The following is a 19,600-nucleotide window of genomic DNA, read 5'->3' on the forward strand; positions in this document are numbered from 1 at the left end:
GCTTCTAATGGGATGGTGGAGCGTTTCCACAGGCAACTTAAGGCCGCATTGCGTGCCTCGCCGAATCCACAGTCGTGGACTGAATTTCTTCCTATCATCCAGCTTGGATGTCGGACTGTGGTTAAAGCAGACCTTGGCCTTTCTTCTGCAGAGAAATAGGTGGATAAGGTCATAGAGATAGTGAGGGTGTGCAACAGAGTACTTTTAAATTCAGGCTAGTCTTACAGAATGGAATAGCTACAATTCTCTCTATGCCTCACATGTAGGCCTACCAATTGAACAGAAGGATCACTTTTATTATATTCTTCTGCAGCTATCTCAAAGATGAATGACAATGATCTCATCTTTGTGGCTGGAGATTTTAATGGGTATATCAGACAGCAACATGGTATCTTCCATGGTGTACATGTGGGCCATGGAGTCGAGACAAGAAATGAAAGAGGAACAAGGTTCCTGGAGTTCTGTGGTACAAATAACCTGTTGATCTGCAACACCAACTTCAGGAAGCCAGTCAGCCACCTGATAACCTATCAATCAGGTGACTCTGCTAGCCAGATTGCTTTCATTCTCACCAGACAGTGGGAAGCACGGTTGCTCTTACATACAAAGACCCACCCTGGTGAAGAATGTACCCCACCCCATAAGCTAGTTATTGGTGACTTTAGACTCGGGGCCAGAAGGATGCCAAAAAGCAAACCAATCTGGAAAAGAAGGACTTGGAAGCTTAAGAACCCTTCACATGGTCAGAAGTTTAGGGATATCCTTACTGAGAAATTTGATGATAGGGAGGAGGAGTTACAGTCCTGTGACACAGAAGGCAGCTGGGAACTCCTGCAAGACAGCTTGCTGAGCATCACAGACCAAATCTGTGGATGGTGCAAAGTCCCTGCCAGACCTAGGGTAACATGGTGGTGGAACAATACTGTAGACAGGGCCATTAGAGCAAAGAAACAGGCCTGGAAGAGTGGGAGTAGCAGGAGACTATATCAGATAGGCAAAAGGGAAGCTAGGAGACAGGTATATATAGCCAAGGGAGTAGCAAAAAAGAATTTTGCCTATGTTCAGCAACATGAGGACCAAAGAACTGAAGAATTTTGGATTGCAAGACAGTATTTAAAAGAAAACTGTGATGTTATAAGAGAAAAATGTGTCCACATGGATGATGGTGCCCTTGTGTTTAATAATTCTGCAAAGAAAGAAGCTTGGAGATGCCATTATGAAAGACTGCTGAATGTGGAGAATGAAAGGGAGGAGTAGAGTCTGGCGAAGGTTGACTCAATTGAGGGACCAGCTATTCCAATCGACAGTACCCTGATAGATAAAGCAAGACAGGGGAAGTACCTGGCACATCAGGAAACACCACTGAGATGCTTAAAATATTGGGTGGTGTGGGTTATTGTCTTGTCACCCACATGGTAAATCAGGTAGTTCATGAAGGAGTCATGCCCAATGACTGGTGCAGCAGCACCATAGTTAACTGCTATAAAAGTAGAAGCTTTAGATAGAAAAAACTACAGAGACATCAATTACTGGATCAAGTGATGAAAGTTACAGAGAGGGTCATAGCCCAACTAATTATGTAGAGAGTTCGCCTAGATGAGGTGCAGTTTGGTTTTGTGCCAGGCAGAAGCACCACTGATGCTATATTTCTGGTAAGGCAACTGCAGGAGAAATATCTAGCCAAAGACAAACCTCTGTACTTGGCTTTTGTTGACTTTATCTGGTGGTCAATGCAGACACTGGGGATAGATAAGTGGCTGGTAAGAGCTGTACCATCCCTGTACAGGGACACTGTCAGTAAGGCGAAGGTTGGCAACTAGTATAGTGAAGAATTCCATGTAGAAGTAGTGGTTAACCAGGGATCAGTCCTCAACCCCCTCTTATTTATTTTAGTCCTCCAGGCAATAACAGAGGAATTCAAGACAGGTTGCTCCTGGGGGCTCCTGTATGCTGATGATCTTGCTCTAATAGACGAGTCACTGCCAGAACTAGAGATGAAGTTTAGGGTATGGAAGCACCCTAAATCAAAGGGCCTTAGGGTTAACCTAGCAAAAACCAAAGTCTTAGTAAGTAGGAAGGCTGACAAATCACAAACCCTTTTAGGTAGATGGCCCTGCTTGATTTGTAGAAAAGGCATGGGTAGAAATTCCATGTGATGTACCTGGTGTAAGCTATGGGCACATAAAAGGTGCAGCAATATCTAAGGAAGTTTAACCGGGAAGATAGTTTTAGTGTGTGGCAGATGCGCAGGGGCAATAAACACGGAAGATGTAAGGGAAGCCTACATATTTTGAACTCAGTACATAAAAAGCTAGAAGCACTACAAGCCACTTTTCCAAAAACTTAATGATTCTGCCACATTGATACACACACATACATGCATCACAACCATATGTGCATAGTATGGTGATCTCATATCAAGATAAACAGTACATGACCTTGCAGGTGGGGCCCAGTTAGAATACTCTTCAGGTTGAGTCGCCTATCTCACTCAAAAGGTCCTTGAATAAGGGTTGTTTAAGGATGTTGAACGAAATACCCATGTTTCCAGAGATGCATTATACAAACCCCAAAGAATTCCTCTCAACACATGGCTACGACGCTCCCCAACTACTTCTGTTTGTGATCAGAGATGCACATATTGTCAGCCACCAAAGGACATGCTCAACTGTTTAAGGTCAGGCAAATGACAAGCAAATCTGTGGCATTGAACAGAATATTTGCTGTAGCTCATCTTTTTTATCAAAACAAAACATGTACATGATAACACTTCCAATCAGTTAAGATCAGAAGCCATGAAATCCAGTGCCTGATATTGCATCAGGGCAATCATTATTATTATTATTATTATTATTATTAAGGCGGTGAGTGGGCAGAATCGTTAACACACTGGGCAAAATGCTTAGCAGTATTTTGTCTGTCGCTTTGCTTTGAGTTTGAATTCCGCTGAAGTCAACTTTGCCTTTCATCCTTTCGTGGTTGATAAATTAAGTACCAGTGAAACACTGGGGTTGATGTAATCAACTAATCCCCTCTCCTCATAGTTCAGGCCTTGCGCCTTAAGTAGAAAGGATTATTATTATTAAGGCAGTGAGCTAGCAAAATTGTTAGCATGTCAGGCAGAATGCTTAGTGGCATTTCTTCTGTCTTTACGGTCTGAGTTCAAATTCTTTTTACTCACCTGCCAGGAAAGGCAACAACCCTAGCAATTCTAACATGAATGATGGTAGGTTAAAAGCAAGAACAACTATTACGATGTCTGTTACCAAATGATCACTGGAACCTTCTTTTGAGATGCTGAAAAGCATCTCTCCTTCCTGTGTTACCTCCCATATCTCTTTCCCAGTTTTCAGAGTTGGAACTGTAAATGTAGACACATTGAAAGGTAGGTCTAGTATGCCTACACAACCTACTCCATCATTGTTACCTTCCCAGAAGATTTTATACCTATGTGTCTTGCCTGTGAGGAACCTGGCTGAATTCCTCTCCACCTTACCTTTTGAATGCAACATTCATCAACACACCTCTGTTCAAGCATCTTAACTATCAAATAACATAATCTATATTGCAGGTTATGTAATAACCAATAAAAACCAAGGATCAATATGTTTATACTTGATAATTTCAGAATCAAAGTGTTAAAAGAGTGTCATTACAAACAATCCAAGACATGGTAACAGAACAAAAAATGTGACTGATTCATCTCAACCTACAACAGATATCTCATCAATATAAAGAACAACAATGAGATGGATATCAACAAGAGGAAGAATAAGACAGAGAAGACATAGAACATAAGATGCATGAGATGGACATCAATTCTGTTTTAATATCTACTTTCCTTTGCTTGCATCGGTCAGAGGGAATTTGTTGAGACAGACTTTCTATGGCCAGATACCCTCCCTACTGTCAACCCACATGTTTCCAAGTAAGATAATATTTCACCATTGCCAGATATGTTTTCATTTGATGTGATTTATGCCTGCTGGAAAAATATTATATTTTATTCCAGGACAATAAGTCTTTAAATCAAAGATGCAAACTCTTGAATTCCTGCAGACACGCAACTAAATTTAAAATGTTGGCTAACAATATACCATATGGATGGTATATATTTTTTTATTCTTGGACTAGTTTTTAATCACACTGTTGGATTTGTTCCTTATAATACATGATTTATCTCGCATCGCAAAGATATTGTATATATTCCAACATATTTCTTAAGAAAAACCTTTGACTGTTATATGCATATATTATTTTCTTGTTTAAGATTCTACTTTTATTTAATTTAATTTCATTTTATTGTATATTATAAACCCATTTTAATCGTTTAATTCATAGATAATTTGATATAGGGTGTTCTATTTTGCATATCTTTTATCCGAATGTTGTTTGTATATATACATCAGGACCAAGATATGTTTTTATGTGGATGTTTGTATTGTTGGCATGCATATGTATTCGTATGTGTGCGTCTATGTATATGTGTAAGTAAGCGTGTATGTTTTTACTTGTGCACATACATACATGGATGTATATGTATGCATGTATTCACTTATATTTGTGTGGATGTGTATTTACATACATATTTCCATATATTTATATATGTGATCTTATATGTGTATTTATGCTGATATACACTTTTGTATACACATTTATAGGTTATTTTATTTTGTGTACATTCATTACACATATTCCACCACGTATCTTTCTTTCTTTTTCTTTCCTTATGGAAAGTATCCTTTCTCTCCCTATTCGTTACTTGTATAGCATCTTTTAACAAAGCGTTCCTCTTCTCTCCTCTTTCCCTCACTGTTACATTTAAGATCCTTCATTTTGTTTTTCTTTCCCCCTCCCTACATTTGAAAATTTACTTCTCATCTAGCTTGTCTGTTATAACTTCTATATATATACACCAAGTGATTTTTGCATGCGAGCATGATTGCGTACATATGTATACATGTGTATATGTGTGTGTATTTACATCTTACATATATATGTCTGTATATGTATGCAGTGTGTGTGCATCGATCTGTGTATTTTGATGTATATATGTATATTGATGGTTTAGTAAGCATATATACTGTTGTAAAATATTTACGTAATATAGCATGAAAATTTTAATTTTAATGTATTGAATTATATTTCGTATATAATTATTTACAATATGTATTTCTGAATCCGCTCTTTGATTTAAGGTTTTCCTTGATTTATATAGTAGGATGAATATAGTAGGATATATTGAATTCATTTTATTTTGTTTATTTTGTTCATTGTATGCTTAAAACCGTTAACTGAAATGACCAATGAAACAAATCCATTTTTAAAGGTGTATCCTTTAACCCTTTCGATACCAAACCGCCCAAAACCGCCCCCAAAAATTTTTGGTTAATGTGACCAAACCGCCCGAATTTACCTATTCATATTTAAATGACAATATTAGAGCAAATCTCTTTAGTACATTCGTGAAAACACGTATTATACTTCGTAAACAGTTCAACTACAGTTTTGTACAAAAATCGAAGTGTAATTTTAATTCCGTGAATTTTGGGAGATTTTTTTCCGAAATTTGTTCCTATTGTGTTTTCAAAATTTGTAATTCTGACAAAAAATGGATACAAATTTCATTATATCAAGCAGCGAGTCAGAATTCGAAGGATTTTCTACTGAAGACCTTCATAAATCTAACTCTATGACTGAAAAAAAAAAGCATGTGATATTTGATAATGAATCTGAGGTTTCATTTTCCGAAAGTGAAAACAGTGAATCCGAGAGCTCCGACAGCGATAAAGAAAATGAATTGGCACCTGAATGGAGTGAAAATTTAAAAACTGTTTCTTTCGGTGATTTTTCTGAAGAAACTGGACCAAGCCACAGACTTTCCCAGAAGAGTAAAGCCTTAGACTATTTCTTTTTACTTTTTCGAGTGAGCCTATTTGAAATCATTACGGCGGAAACGAACCGTTACTCTAAATGTAAACAAAATGAAAGAAAGGATACTTTGTGGTTTCCCACAACCTTAAATGAAATTAAGGCTTATTTTGCCATAAATATTATTATGGGTATCAGAAAGTTACCCAGAATAACAAATTCTATAGTAAAATTTTGTTGTATACCCAATTGAATATTAGCTAATAACCCATTTTCTATAGCGATGTTTGAACAAAATTTTAATAATTTTATATTTTGTTGAATTTACCTGTATCTACCTGCAATTAGAGTCACTTTGTGACAAAAATTATAGTATGGAATTGGTTGAGAACATTTCATTAAATTATCTTCCAAAATTCACGTTAATATATTGATAAATAAAAAAGTTATAGTTGTTTAATGAAACCAGACTAAATTTATGATTATGTTAGAAATTAATTGAAACACATAAAGGGTGTATTTTGGTCAGAAATATAGTAACGAAAGGGTTAACTAGTTTTGATCATATCATTATTTCTGTTCTATTTTAACAAAACTGTCCGACGAGTAGGAACGTGAAACTCTGAGTAACAGCTTTTGTTATATTTCTTCTGCTTTTAAATAAAGTATATATATATATATATATATATATATATATATATAGTCACAAGGTATGAGAGTTGAATATATCTATTTAATAACTTGTCATTCTTAGGATTATAGCCATTTCACAGGCTTCTTCATGATAATTTCATTATCATCATCATTATTTAACGTCCACTTTCCATGCTGGCATGTATTGGATGGTTCAACTGAGGACTGGCAAGCTACAAGGCTGCACCAGGCTTCAATCTGATCTGGCAAAGTTTCTACAGCTGGATGTCCTTCTCAACGCCAACCACTCTGAGAGTAGTGGGTGCTTTTTATGTGCCACCAGGATGGGGGCCAGTTAGGCGGCACTGGCATTGACCATGCTTGAAAGGTGCTTTTTACATGCCACCGGCATGGGTGCCAGCCAGGCGCAATGGCATCGGCCATGACAACGATTTCATTTTACTCAACAGATCTTCTCAAGTATGTGTGCATTAATATGCATGCTTGACATTATACAATACAATTGTATATTCACAAATCAATACAAATAAAGAAAGCTAGCCCATCCGATCATTGTGGTTACATCAAAAATTCAATACTAATTGTGTATGTGTGTGTATATATATATATATATATACACGCACATACACACAGACACTTACACATACAACTGATACTTCATAAGGACTCTTCTATTAATTTATATAGGTGTGTTGCGAGTGAGATGTATAAAAAGCAAAAGAAATCCAATAAACACAATTAAACTGAAAGTGATTGCCCTGCCTTCTGCTGACAATAAAAGTAAACATTATCTTTAAGTCCAGTTGTATTTTCTGTTATCACTCTGATAGCTGGTAACCAAAAAATATTGAATAGCAAAATATGCCTTGTTAAACTTGAGTCTTAAAAATTTTAACCTTGTACCAGCTGTAATGTTTTAGTCCCCAGGACTTCTTTCTACTATCATCTTCTCTATATATAAACGGCAGTTTGTCTGTCTGTGTGTCTGTCAGGTTCTACCCTCACCCTGACCACGGCTTTCAACCGATTCTGATGAAACCTGACACACACATAGCCCTATGTCATAATTCAAAACTAACGCACCGAAAATTTTGAAAAGTCCCCCCAGTTCTGAAAAAAAATCGATAAATTCGACATGGGTCGAGAATCTAAGCCTTTTATATGCAACACATTTTCTACAGACTGTCTAGGGGACGCAACTCGACCTTTTTAACTCTCGGAACACGTGGGGTAAGTATCCCAAAATATATAAAAATGTACAAAAACGGCAAAAAAGCGGGCAGCAATGTGAGTGACAACAACGAAAAAGTCAAAAGTGACCAAACTGAACAAACGAATGGAAAAGGGTTTTTTGGTGCACACGACAAAAGCGGTTTATAATAAACCAAGAGCTTGCAAGTAGCGTCCGAGGACCCTTAGGGTACGTCAAAAATTTAAGGTAAAACGTTTGGGGTGGTAGTTATAAAGAAAGTGTAAACAAAAAAAGTATTTGAATAACTTGCGGCTGTTACTTGGGGGTAAAGTCTCGAATGTAAATTCTTCCTGGTAGGAATTGGTTGGGTTGAATTATCGATAGCTGTTTGATAGTTATTTGGGAGTGAAGAGAAGACATTGCAACCTACACATGCGCCTTCGTTCCCTAGAGGGAAAGGACTAGATTGGGATTAGTCGTTGCCTACTAGGGGCTCTTACATACCCGGGCAACGCCGGGCTATGCTGCTAGTATAAGACTAAAATAAACTGAATAATTAAAAAATGAAGCTCACCAGCAACAAATATCTTTCCATCACATTCAGTTACTCCAGCACCTGCCCGTCTACGTTTTAAGCTTGGAGCAAATGTCCACTGATCTTTTCGGGGATTATATTTCTCTACTATGTTGTAACTACATGATCGGTCTTCTCCACCTAGCAAAAATAAAAGTATATAAAAAATAAATTAACAGTAAAAAAAATCAAATGAAATATTACAACAATGAATAAAAGTATTTAACTCAGATGCTCTTTTTATATCTAATTGAAGAATGAAATTTAATAATTCTTTTCATATTTTAGAAATTTATAGACATTGTTTGAAAGTGTAAATATGCATTTAAAGAAATGACTTCTGCTTCTTGACATGATTTTTGGTATGCTACTTTAAACAAGCTTAAAATAATTATATTTTTGAGAATTGATGATAGTCAAGAATAGAAGACATGGCAGCACTGTATAAATATTAGACATATAAATGAAAGAAAAATAAGCATGCCATTATGCTCAGATACTGAATACTTGAATTAAATTAATTAAAGAGAATAACTGTTCAAATAAAAACATAATAATTTCATAACAAAATGCTGAGAATAAGAATGAGGAATTTTAGGCACACGTTGAATAAAATAGAATGATCTAAATTAAAAACAAAAAATAAGCAAGAGAATAGGTAAAACACAAAAATCTTGTATAAAGTTGCATTAGGAAAGGAGTTTTTACTGTACAAGATATTTGAAATTAAATAAGGTATTCTAATAGAACTTTCAAAATTGGGATGATTATATGCATTGAATAGTGACAGGCTGGCAAGGGTGTAATTAGGGTGGGGCAGATACAGCAATACCCTAGGTGCCAAATTTTGGAGGGCACCACTTTACAAATTAAATACTAATTTTTAATTAAACTACAATCTTTTGGAAATGTACTAATATCATACTTCTTTATTTTATAAACTATGCACATACATTTTCTAAAACTAGTACTGAAATAGCAACTTTAGAAAAAAGGGCTAACACCAATGCCACAAATGACAAAACCAGCATAAATTTTGTTCTATACTATCACAAGCACTTCATAAAGTTACAAATTTCTTTCAGTAAACCATACTACAAATAAATCTAAATAGGAAATGTTTTTGATATGTATATATCATCATAAGGCTGGCAGAATCATTAGAATGCTAGGCAAAATGCTCAGTGGCATTTCATCAGTGTTGACATTCTGAGTTCAAATTCTGCTGAGGGAGACTCTGCCTTTCACCTTTTCAGGGCCGATAAAATGAGTACCAATTGAATACTGGGGTCAACATAATTGACTTACCCTCCACCCCCAAAATTACTGACTTTGTGTCAAAACTTGAAATTCATATTTATATCATCATTATCATCATATAATGTCCATTTTCCATGTTGGCAACAGTTGGACAATATAATAAACTCAAATTATAAAATCTAATTAAATAACCAGATAATACACATTCAAGCTGCCAATTTGTACAAGGAAACAATATCAAATAAGGAAAGTAAAACACATTCCTATCCACTTTTCCATGCTCACATGGCAAATGACCAGATATGCTTTCACTGAAGATTGGAAACAAAAGGCACTGCTTGTATGATGGTGCTGCCTCTTTACAACTTTCACACAATGTAATAAGGAAACAAATGCACACACAGATATATATATATACACAACAGGCTTCTTTCAGTTTCCACTTACCAAATCCACTGACAAGGCTTTGGTCAGCCCAGAAATGTTGTAGAAGACACTTATTATGCAGTGGTACTGAACCCAAACCTGAAGCCATGTGGTTGGGAAGTAAACTCCTTAATCACACAGCTATGCTTGTAGTTATATATATAATATATTAAGTATACACACACATTATCATCATCATTTGATAGGCCAGGTATTGAGTGGGTAAAGTATGATATAAGGGCAGGAATAGGTATCTTGCTGCAGAGGAGATACAAGGCAAGCCCAGTTGGAAAAAGAGAGAGGATGGTGGTAATGAAGTGTCAGGGTGTGTCCTCAAGGTACAAGAAGGCAGTTATATGAGAGAATAGGGACGGAGAATTGGGAAGGGTGAGTAAGTTGGTGAGGGTGAAAGGGGAGTGACAGATGGTTAGAAGGAGATATAGGGTATTACTGTAAATAGTCAATGCATGGTCAATGATGAACATCAGTTTGGGAGAGAAGGTGAAAGAAATAGAAGTGTGTCAGAGAGGTGATAAGTAGCAGTACAAAAAAAGGTGGGGTACAGAGCAACATTATAATGAAACTATAAATAGATGAGAAATAGGGAGGAAATTTGCAGTGTGGGTAGTCTGAAAAGGTGAGGCACCGAAACAATTAAGGTCAGAATTATGTGGGGGTAAACATAGTGACAAAACAAGATGGAGGATCAATGGTAGACATGAGAGGGTATTCAGAAAAGAGTAGTAAGAATGTGGAATGGGTGAACAGGAAGTGATTCTAAAGATATAGTGATAGCACAAAAGGAGCATGAAAAAGTGCAGTAGTTAGAAGAGCAATGGAGGGATAAGTGTATTGTGAGGAGGCTGAACAGGGACAGACTGGGTGTAAGGGCAAAAACATAAATGATATGCTTTTAGGACCTCATTTTTTTGCTGAGAAGGACAGATCTTCTAGTGATTCTAGAGAACAGTGAATCACCAATCATCTTGGACCTTTGTCATCTCCTCTGGGAGGCTCACCATCCTGAGGTTGGTCTTCACTAGAGTTATCACACAGCTGATATTACATCGATGCTGTCGTTAGTGAATACTAAAGATTAAAAACAAAAACAAAAACATTAATTTATTGATATTTCTTAAATGTAGGCCCTCTGCATACTAGTGAGTTTACAAGGAAAGTGTAATTATTGTAATAAGAATAAATTTATTGGACCTTACAAAACCTTTCAATAGAGGAGATAAATATATTTTTTTATTCTTTTACTTGTTTCAGTCATTTGACTGTGGCCATGCTGGAGCACTGCCTTTAGTTGGGCAAATCGGCCCCAAGACTTATTCTTTGTAGTATTTATTCTATCGGTCTCTTTTGCCGAACTGCTAAGTCACAGGGACATAAACACACCAGCATCAGTTGTCAAGCGATGACAAACACAGACACATAAACACACATATATATATATACATATATACGATGGGATTCTTTCAGTTTCTCTCTACCAAATCCACTCACAAGGCTTTGGTCGGCCCGAGGCTATAGTAAAAGACACTTGCCCAAGGTGCCACGTTGTGGGACTGAACCTGGAACCATGTGGTTGGTAGGCAAGCTACTTACCACACAGTCACTCTTTGCATGAGAATTGTGTAGCTTCCACATCAGAGAGAGTAAATGAAGCACAAATTCAACTTTCGAGCAGGAAATTGATGCCCAGAAGTTGATAACTCATAAATATATATGAAAACACCTACACGAAACCAACTTACCTGCATTCAACCTAAGTGAAAGTGAAATGACAACAGATACAAACAACATTCATAGTGTACTACAACTATCATTACATCCTATCAGCAAATTTCATCCAAATTCAAACTCTAGTTATATTTTTATGATTTTTTAATACTGGATTGGCTGCATTTCAGCAGAGTCTCTAGTTTTTAATTGAGAGATTTATATTGAGGACTTTTAAGAGTTAAATGATTCAAGTAGTATTTTCAAAAAAAATATTAGTATTACATCCTGGCTTTCTCTACTGAAAGTTGGACAATAAATGTAACTTTTGATCATGCTACTCTGAATATGCTGAGACAGTTGACTGGTAAAACTATTTGTGTATAGAATGTGCATCTCTAAAATTTAGATGTGAAAATAAGGAAAAATGTATATATTATACAAGTATAGCAATGATGTGTTGTTTGTATGCTTTGTAGTAGGTCTTGGATCATGGGAGTACTGTTACAACTTACTTCTTACCAGATTTAAAAATTAAGATCTGGTAGATTTTATAATTAATTTTGTGTGTGTACATATATACACACACACACATCTGTAGCATTGTTACTGTTTTATATATATATATATATATATGTATATATATATATATTTATTGTAAGTCACGTATGAATGTAACTGGTAGAATGGTTATTAACCATACTACTTAGAAGTTGAATCCATGTGATGATTTTTAATTTGTATTTCATTATTAATAAGAATTTCAGTAATTCCTTCTCTTCTTTATTTTCTGGACAATTCTATACAAAATTGTAGTCCAGTCAACTGATGATTTTTATCAGTTTTATGTACAAGTTGCAATATTACTCTCAGTTTTATGTACAAATTGCTATATTACTCTCAAATAAGAGTCGGTGCTGCTGAGAGACATTCTAGACATTCTACACCACATCCAGAAAAGAGCCACTATAAAGTCAGTCACAGACATAATCCAGTCTCTGGCCCACAAACATTCTATCTCCTTTCTCAACCTTTTCTATCATTATTATACTGACCTCTGCTCTTTAGAGCTTACTAGGTACATGCTTCATTTTACTCAGGTAACCAGACTTACTGCTCTCTCCTCCTCTCATCACTATTATACTGTCCAATGCTCCAGAGCCACTACATTAACCACTACACCCAGTCCTTCCATCAAATCCCTTTTTATTAATATCTTTAGGTGTTGTCTTACAGTTTAAGAGAAAAAGAAATGATATCAATCTCATAGGTCGAGGAGGAATTGCAAGGGCCATGGACACTGATAATCCCTTCAGATCCAGCAAGGTAAAAAAAAAAAAAGAGAATATATTAATGTATACATACATATTTTCACACACACATACAAAAACAAATATACACAGTAGCAAAAGCTACCTAGGGAGCCTCCTGGGCATTTGAGAAAATCTAGTTACTGTGTGTCCTGAGTGTTTATTGTTTCTGTGCACCTTTCACAAACAACTTTCTGTTAACCTACCTGTGATTCCATTGCACCTTTTATGTGACCATAGCTTGCACTGAGTGCATCAGATGGAATTTTTTCCAACACTTTTCCTACATAATGAGCAGGGCCATTTACTTGATGGGAAAAATAGTCTTAACTGCTTTCTTGCTAACAACTTTGGTCTTCACTTGGTTAAATTTAAGGCCCACTTTTTTTAATTCTGTTGCAGATTTTGCTAGAAGAGTGAGGTTATCAACATATAATAGCATCCATGGGCAACCAGTCTTAAATTCCTGTTATGGCCTGGAGGACTATGATGAATAAGAGGGAACCAAGAACAGAGCCTTGGTGAACTAGTTATACACTTAATTCATCACTGTACTCATGGCTGACTCTTCCCTATTGACCTTTTATTTAGCTTGTTTGACTCTAACAAATCATTTCTCTACTCCTAACTTTGTTAGAGGCCACCAGATAACAGAATCAGTGACTCTATTGAAGGTTTTCCCCAGGTTGATGAATGTAAAGTACAATGATATACTTTTAGCTAGGAAGATGGCATCTATAGTACTTCTCCTTGGCACAAAATCAAACTGCATTTCATCTAGTCTAACCAATTAGACTATAACTCTGTAACTTTCACAGCCTGATCTAGTAGTTTGATACATTTGTAATTGTTTCTAAAGTATCACCTTTACTCTTGTAGCAGCTAACTATAATGTTGCTACACTAGTCATTGGATATAGAACACCTGATTGACTATAAGAGTGACTAGGGCATATCCTACGCCATCATATATTTTAAGCATTTCAGTAGGGATTCTTGATAACACACACATGCACATTTATACACCCTCACACACACAGAAATCTTAACTATTTCATGAAAATTCTAATCATCCAAAATCTATAACAGGTAATCTTGTAAAGAATATCTCTTATAATTTCCATTCTAACCTTTAACAGAAATATCTAATAATCACTCTGAATATAATAATGAGACTCTGTTGAAAAGTGGGTTTGAGGATAAGATCCAATTTATTACAACGCCTGATTAACACAACTTTAAATTTAGCATACATTCAATGCAAAACATTAATAACCCCATGACCCCTTAATTCAACCTTCCAAATGTCAGAAAAATTTATTAAAACAAACAAAATGAATCTAAAGTATGCAACTTTATTAAAATAAAATGTATAAAAAATTTAATAATAAGGTTGAATTAAAAAGTTACAACACACTTAACACAACTATCAAAAATTCTAAGAAGGTAGGATAAAAATAACATATTCCATTAGGACCAAGATACCTGGTACCTTGCTGTACTCAAGAAGACCTGTCTTACACTGCATCCCCTGGTGAAGAGGATTGTGCTAGTACAACATAAAGCGCTCATGCTGGTGACACATTGAAAGCACCCATCACACACTGTAAAGTGGTTGACATTAGGAAGGGCGTCCAGCTGGAGAAACCAAGCTAAATCAGACTGGAATCTGGTGCAGCTTCCCAGTTCTAGTCAAATCGTCCAACCCATGCCAGCATGGGAAACAGACAGATGATGTTGATGAATACTCACACAGCATACCTTCAAATAGACCCATTAAAGAACTATAATATACCTCCCATAAAAAGTACTATTACACAAGGTATAAAATAGAAATATTAAAATGTGAAAGAGGAATTCAAATTAATTTAATGAATTTTACACAAAAAAGTTACAACAAATATACCTAAAGTTTTCTTTATCATATTAAGAGCAAAAGTGCAAGTGTGTTGAGAAAAAAGTTAGGCATATGAGAAATCAGATATAACATGCAAGAAAAAGACTACTTTGGTTTGGTCATGTGAAACATGAATGAAAACCACTGTATAAAAAAGTGCCAATCATTGAGAGTGGATGGTACCTGAGAAAGAAGGAGACCCAGGAAGATATGGGATGATGTAGTGAGGACCACACTCAGGATATTGGGGCTCACAGAGGAGATGACAATGGACTGAGATGTCTGACAATATGCAGTTCTTGAGAAGACATGAGTTCCACCCACATGTAACAATAAAACTTCTTCCACACCCTACTTCAACAAACAGAACTACATCTCTCCTCTTCCTAGAAATTCCTCTTAATGTACTATGCTTATTTCATGCTCCCCAGTCCTGCCCTCGTTGCCTTGCTCACTGTATCATTACTATCTTATTGTCCTCCACCTACTCTATATGCTGAGGTTTTACCAGTTACTGCAACCCCATCCTGACACACTTTGCATTCATATGAAATTTATACTCCTTACTTATGCACCTTAGCAATAACTTACCATTTATATTCTGACCCAGTATCTTGAGGGCATGCCCTTCCACTTTGCTGCCACTTAAGTCCCCTTGTCTCTTCTCTGACATTCCATTTATATTCTGATCCCTGTTCCTTGTGAGCATTCCCTGAGGCATCGCCACCATCTCTCTCCTAATCTCTTTCTCTTGTGCTATCCTTTGAACTGGTTAACCATCAGCAACACACCCTTTACTGACCTTAATCTTGATCACTCCTTTCTTTCTCTGACCAGGTAACCATGTATCTTCTCTACAACAGGATACCGGTTTCTGTCTCTCTGTCACATTCTAGCCTTTCATCATCTGGCACAAGATCACCTCCAATGCCACAACCCCTCTCAAAGTCTACACTGTAAAGTGGTTGGCATTTGGAAGGGCATCTAACTGAAAAACCATGCCAGAACTGACCTCGCCTGTGCTGGTGTCATGTAAAAAGCACTCAGTACACTCTGCGGAGTGGTTGGTGTTACGAAGGGCATCTAGCTATAAAAACCATGCCAAAACAGACAGAAAAGCATGGTGCAGTCTTCTGCCTAGCCAGCTCCTGTCAAATCGCCCAACCCATGCCAGCATGGAAAGTGGATGTTAAATGATGATGACGATAGTGATTAAGCAGGAACTTTTCTCCGAAACACAAGTATCAATTTATTTTTAATAAGCACACTGTTAAATTCTCTTACTGTATCACACCATAATCTTGTGGAGATTACAGAATAGTACAGTAAATAGTCTTTCATTTGACTCAGCAAGATATAATTCTATAGAAACTTTTCAAATAGCATTTATATAAAATTATTTTTATCCTCACTACATAAAAAATTATACTTATACCTGTGAATTTCTTTATCGTTATTGTATCATATTATTATTGATTGGAAACAGGCATCCTGCTTCTGAAAATATATTACATAGAAAAATGCAAGCAAGGGAAATAGTATTCTTGAGATTATAAACCTAGAAAATTACAGGACAAGTTATTACACTTGGAAAAGTTCAGGACAACTTTATTACATCTGGTAAAGTACAAAACAAGAAATTTTTTACTTAAAATATTGCAGCTAAGGATAAAATTTCAAATAGAACATTTAGATTTAGAAAATATTAGCTTTTATTAAAACTAAAAATTCTATTACAAGTTATTATTTCTATTTGTTATAACTTGTTACTTTTATTAAAAATAAAAAATAAGTCAAAATATTTTTTGCAATTTTTTTTTTAATTATTAATTAGAAATTTGAAAATAGGTTATAAAAAATAATAGTAGTACATAACTATTTAGAACAATAAATAAAATAATACAAAAATTAGTTAGAATAGGCGCAGGAGTGGCTGTGTGGTAAGTAGCTTACTTACCAACCGCCATGGTTCCAGGTTCAGTCCCACTGCATGGCACCTTGGGCAAGTGTCTTCTACTATAGCCTCGGGTCAACCAAAGCCTTGTGAGTGGATTTGGTAGCCAGAAATTGAAAGAAGCTCGTCATATATATATATATATGTATGTATATATATGTTTGTGTGCCTGTGTTTGTCCCCCCAACATCGCTTAACAACCGATGCTGGTGTGTTTACATGCCCGTAGCTTAGCGGTTCGGCAAAAGAGACTAATAGAATGAGTACTAGGCTTACAAAGACTAAGTCCTGGAGTTGATTTGTTCAACTAAAGGTGGTGACACAAGTAAAAGAATAAAAGATTTACAGTAAAATCTACCTATAACAACAAATTCACAGTAAAATTTGCTCGAGTTATTGCCAAGTTTCCACATTTTTAATCTTGACCCAATGCCTATTTTTTACATAATGAATTTGCCTGCCATATATACTATTCTACTTTGCATAGAACTTCAGTTATATTGGTACTTCTGGCTCTCATTTGTTAAGTATACTAGTGTGTCAATATTTTAATAAAATGATGGTACCTTTTTTTATTATAATGTTACTTTGTAAATTAAAATCAAATAATTTTTAATATTCAAGTTTTATCCTTAGCTGCAATATTTTAAGTAAAAATTTTCTGTACTTTACTAGATGTAATAAGTTGTTCCAAACTTTTCCAAGTGTAATAACTTGTCCTGTGATTTTCCAGGTTTATAATCTTTAGAATATTATTTTTCTTGCTCACATTTTTCCATGTAATCCATGTTTTTTCCAGGCTATGCTATTATGCTAATTAATAATGTATTAAATGTGTTAATTAGCGGTGTCGTTGATAACCATGTGTTCACTAACATGCTCCCACCTTTTGGAGGGTTCAGAATTCCACTTTAAACAAGGTGAAATATTTAAGATCAAATCAAATTTCACCTGTGCCTCGGAAAAATCTAATCTATGCCATTACATGCTTAGGGTGTGGTAACAATTATATTGGCCAAACAGGAATATCACTCCGTCGAAGAACCACTCTTCACAAAGAACAAATCCACCACCCACAATACAGACAGGTTAGTGAACAAATAGAAAGGTGTGTTAGGAATCTTAATCCTAATTTCCAAATTTTTCCCCTTCTATCAATGTTCACAGAACACCTCAGTGCAACAAAGAATGAATAAAGAGGCAACTTTCATCAATAAATATCTTCCCCAACTCAATATGAACACACAACATAATACAGAACACTACTAACCTTTCAATTAATACCACTAGCCCCTATACATCCCATACACCATTCACATTACAGATCTATATCTACTCTAATTGCACCAAATCCAGAACAACTTACCTCCCTTACACATAATCTTTTCTTTCAGGGACTAATAGACCTGACACCTCTCATTAATCAGTATGCATTCAAAGCAATGATTAGTAATTTACAAAAGCGGTATGCTTTTAAATCTCTTTAACAATTCACAATAATGACTTTTATTCCAACCTCAGTTCATCTAATTGTATATATCTATCGTTACTTTTCATAAAAAGCCTTTACTTTTTTTATTTCCAATGTGCATTTTCGCTTAATTTTCTTCTTACCCCCCCCCCATATATATATATATATATATATAGACACCTACACACATATTTTTCTATAAACAAAACCAATATATGAGTATATATACTCATATTGATATGTATATATAAATACATATCAATTTGAAATACATGAATTAATGACCAAAGCATTTAATTTTATTTCATCCTTTCATTACTATATTTCTCAAAGTACATCCCTTGTGTGTTTCAATTAAATTCTATTATGAATTTAGATTGGGTTCATAAAACAACTCTTTTTTTATTTATCAATATACCAATGTGATTTTTGGTACAATTTAACAAAAGGTTCTTAACCAAATCTATTCCATATTTAAAAAAAAACTTTTCACAATTAAATACAGGTAAATTCAACAAAATATAAAATTATTAAGCATAGAAAATTAGCTAATATTCAATGAGTATAAAACAAAATTTTAATACAGAGGAATTGTGCAAATTACTGGATTATCTACCAGTCCAAATTAATGCAAATATGACAGGTGTATCATAAAGGTAAAACACAATGACAATGATGTACCATAAAGGAAAAATAGAACAAAATACTAGACTTTGTCTTTGAAGAAAACTAGGAAATGAAATGCATGCTATCAACTAAATGAAATAAACTCACACATATACATAAATACACAGAAACATATAATAATGATTCCCAATCCAAATTAATCAAACTCTGTTGTGCATCTTACAGATAAATAAAAAATAAAAATGAGGTAAATTAAAAAAAATATTCACAAATTAAATTTTTACACACACACAATATTCTAAAATTGCTTGGATTTCTAACTTTCTTCTAAGTACATGGAAAACCTCAAACTATTTGTTTAACTCTTTGAAACAATTCATCTTCGCAGTAATCACTCCAAAGGAATAAAATTTAAAAAAATAATCCAACAGTTTTGTTTCCCGAGAAAGACTGTGGCTAAGTCTAATATCTTCCTAAAAATAAGAAAAACAGTTTTTAAATCCTTGCTATAATCAGGTACAAATTCATTTTTTCTCATCACTATTGGAACTGTTGTCAGAATCATTTAACTTTCAGAAAAAGTAATATCCAATTCATAATTACATACATGGTCTTTGTTTGCCATATATTTTCTTACACT

At 35.0% G+C, this 19,600-nt stretch overlaps 1 protein-coding gene across 1 annotated transcript in view; it reads right to left on the reverse strand.

Annotated features, from left to right (window-relative positions):
• The window catches only part of LOC115211038 (kelch-like protein 5), a 28,690-nt gene extending 12,326 nt beyond the window's left edge, over positions 1-16,364 (reverse strand). Inside the window, exons 1-2 of the mRNA XM_036502129.1 lie at positions 16,344-16,364; positions 8,292-8,432 (exon numbers count right to left, since the gene is read on the reverse strand). The gene's annotated coding sequence lies outside the window, so the exon portion shown is untranslated. The remainder of the gene's footprint in view (positions 1-8,291; positions 8,433-16,343) is intronic.
• Positions 16,365-19,600: the final 3,236 nt, after the last annotated feature.

This window comes from Octopus sinensis, linkage group LG4, assembly GCF_006345805.1.
Source record: "Octopus sinensis linkage group LG4, ASM634580v1, whole genome shotgun sequence".
Taxonomy (NCBI): domain Eukaryota; kingdom Metazoa; phylum Mollusca; class Cephalopoda; order Octopoda; family Octopodidae; genus Octopus; species Octopus sinensis.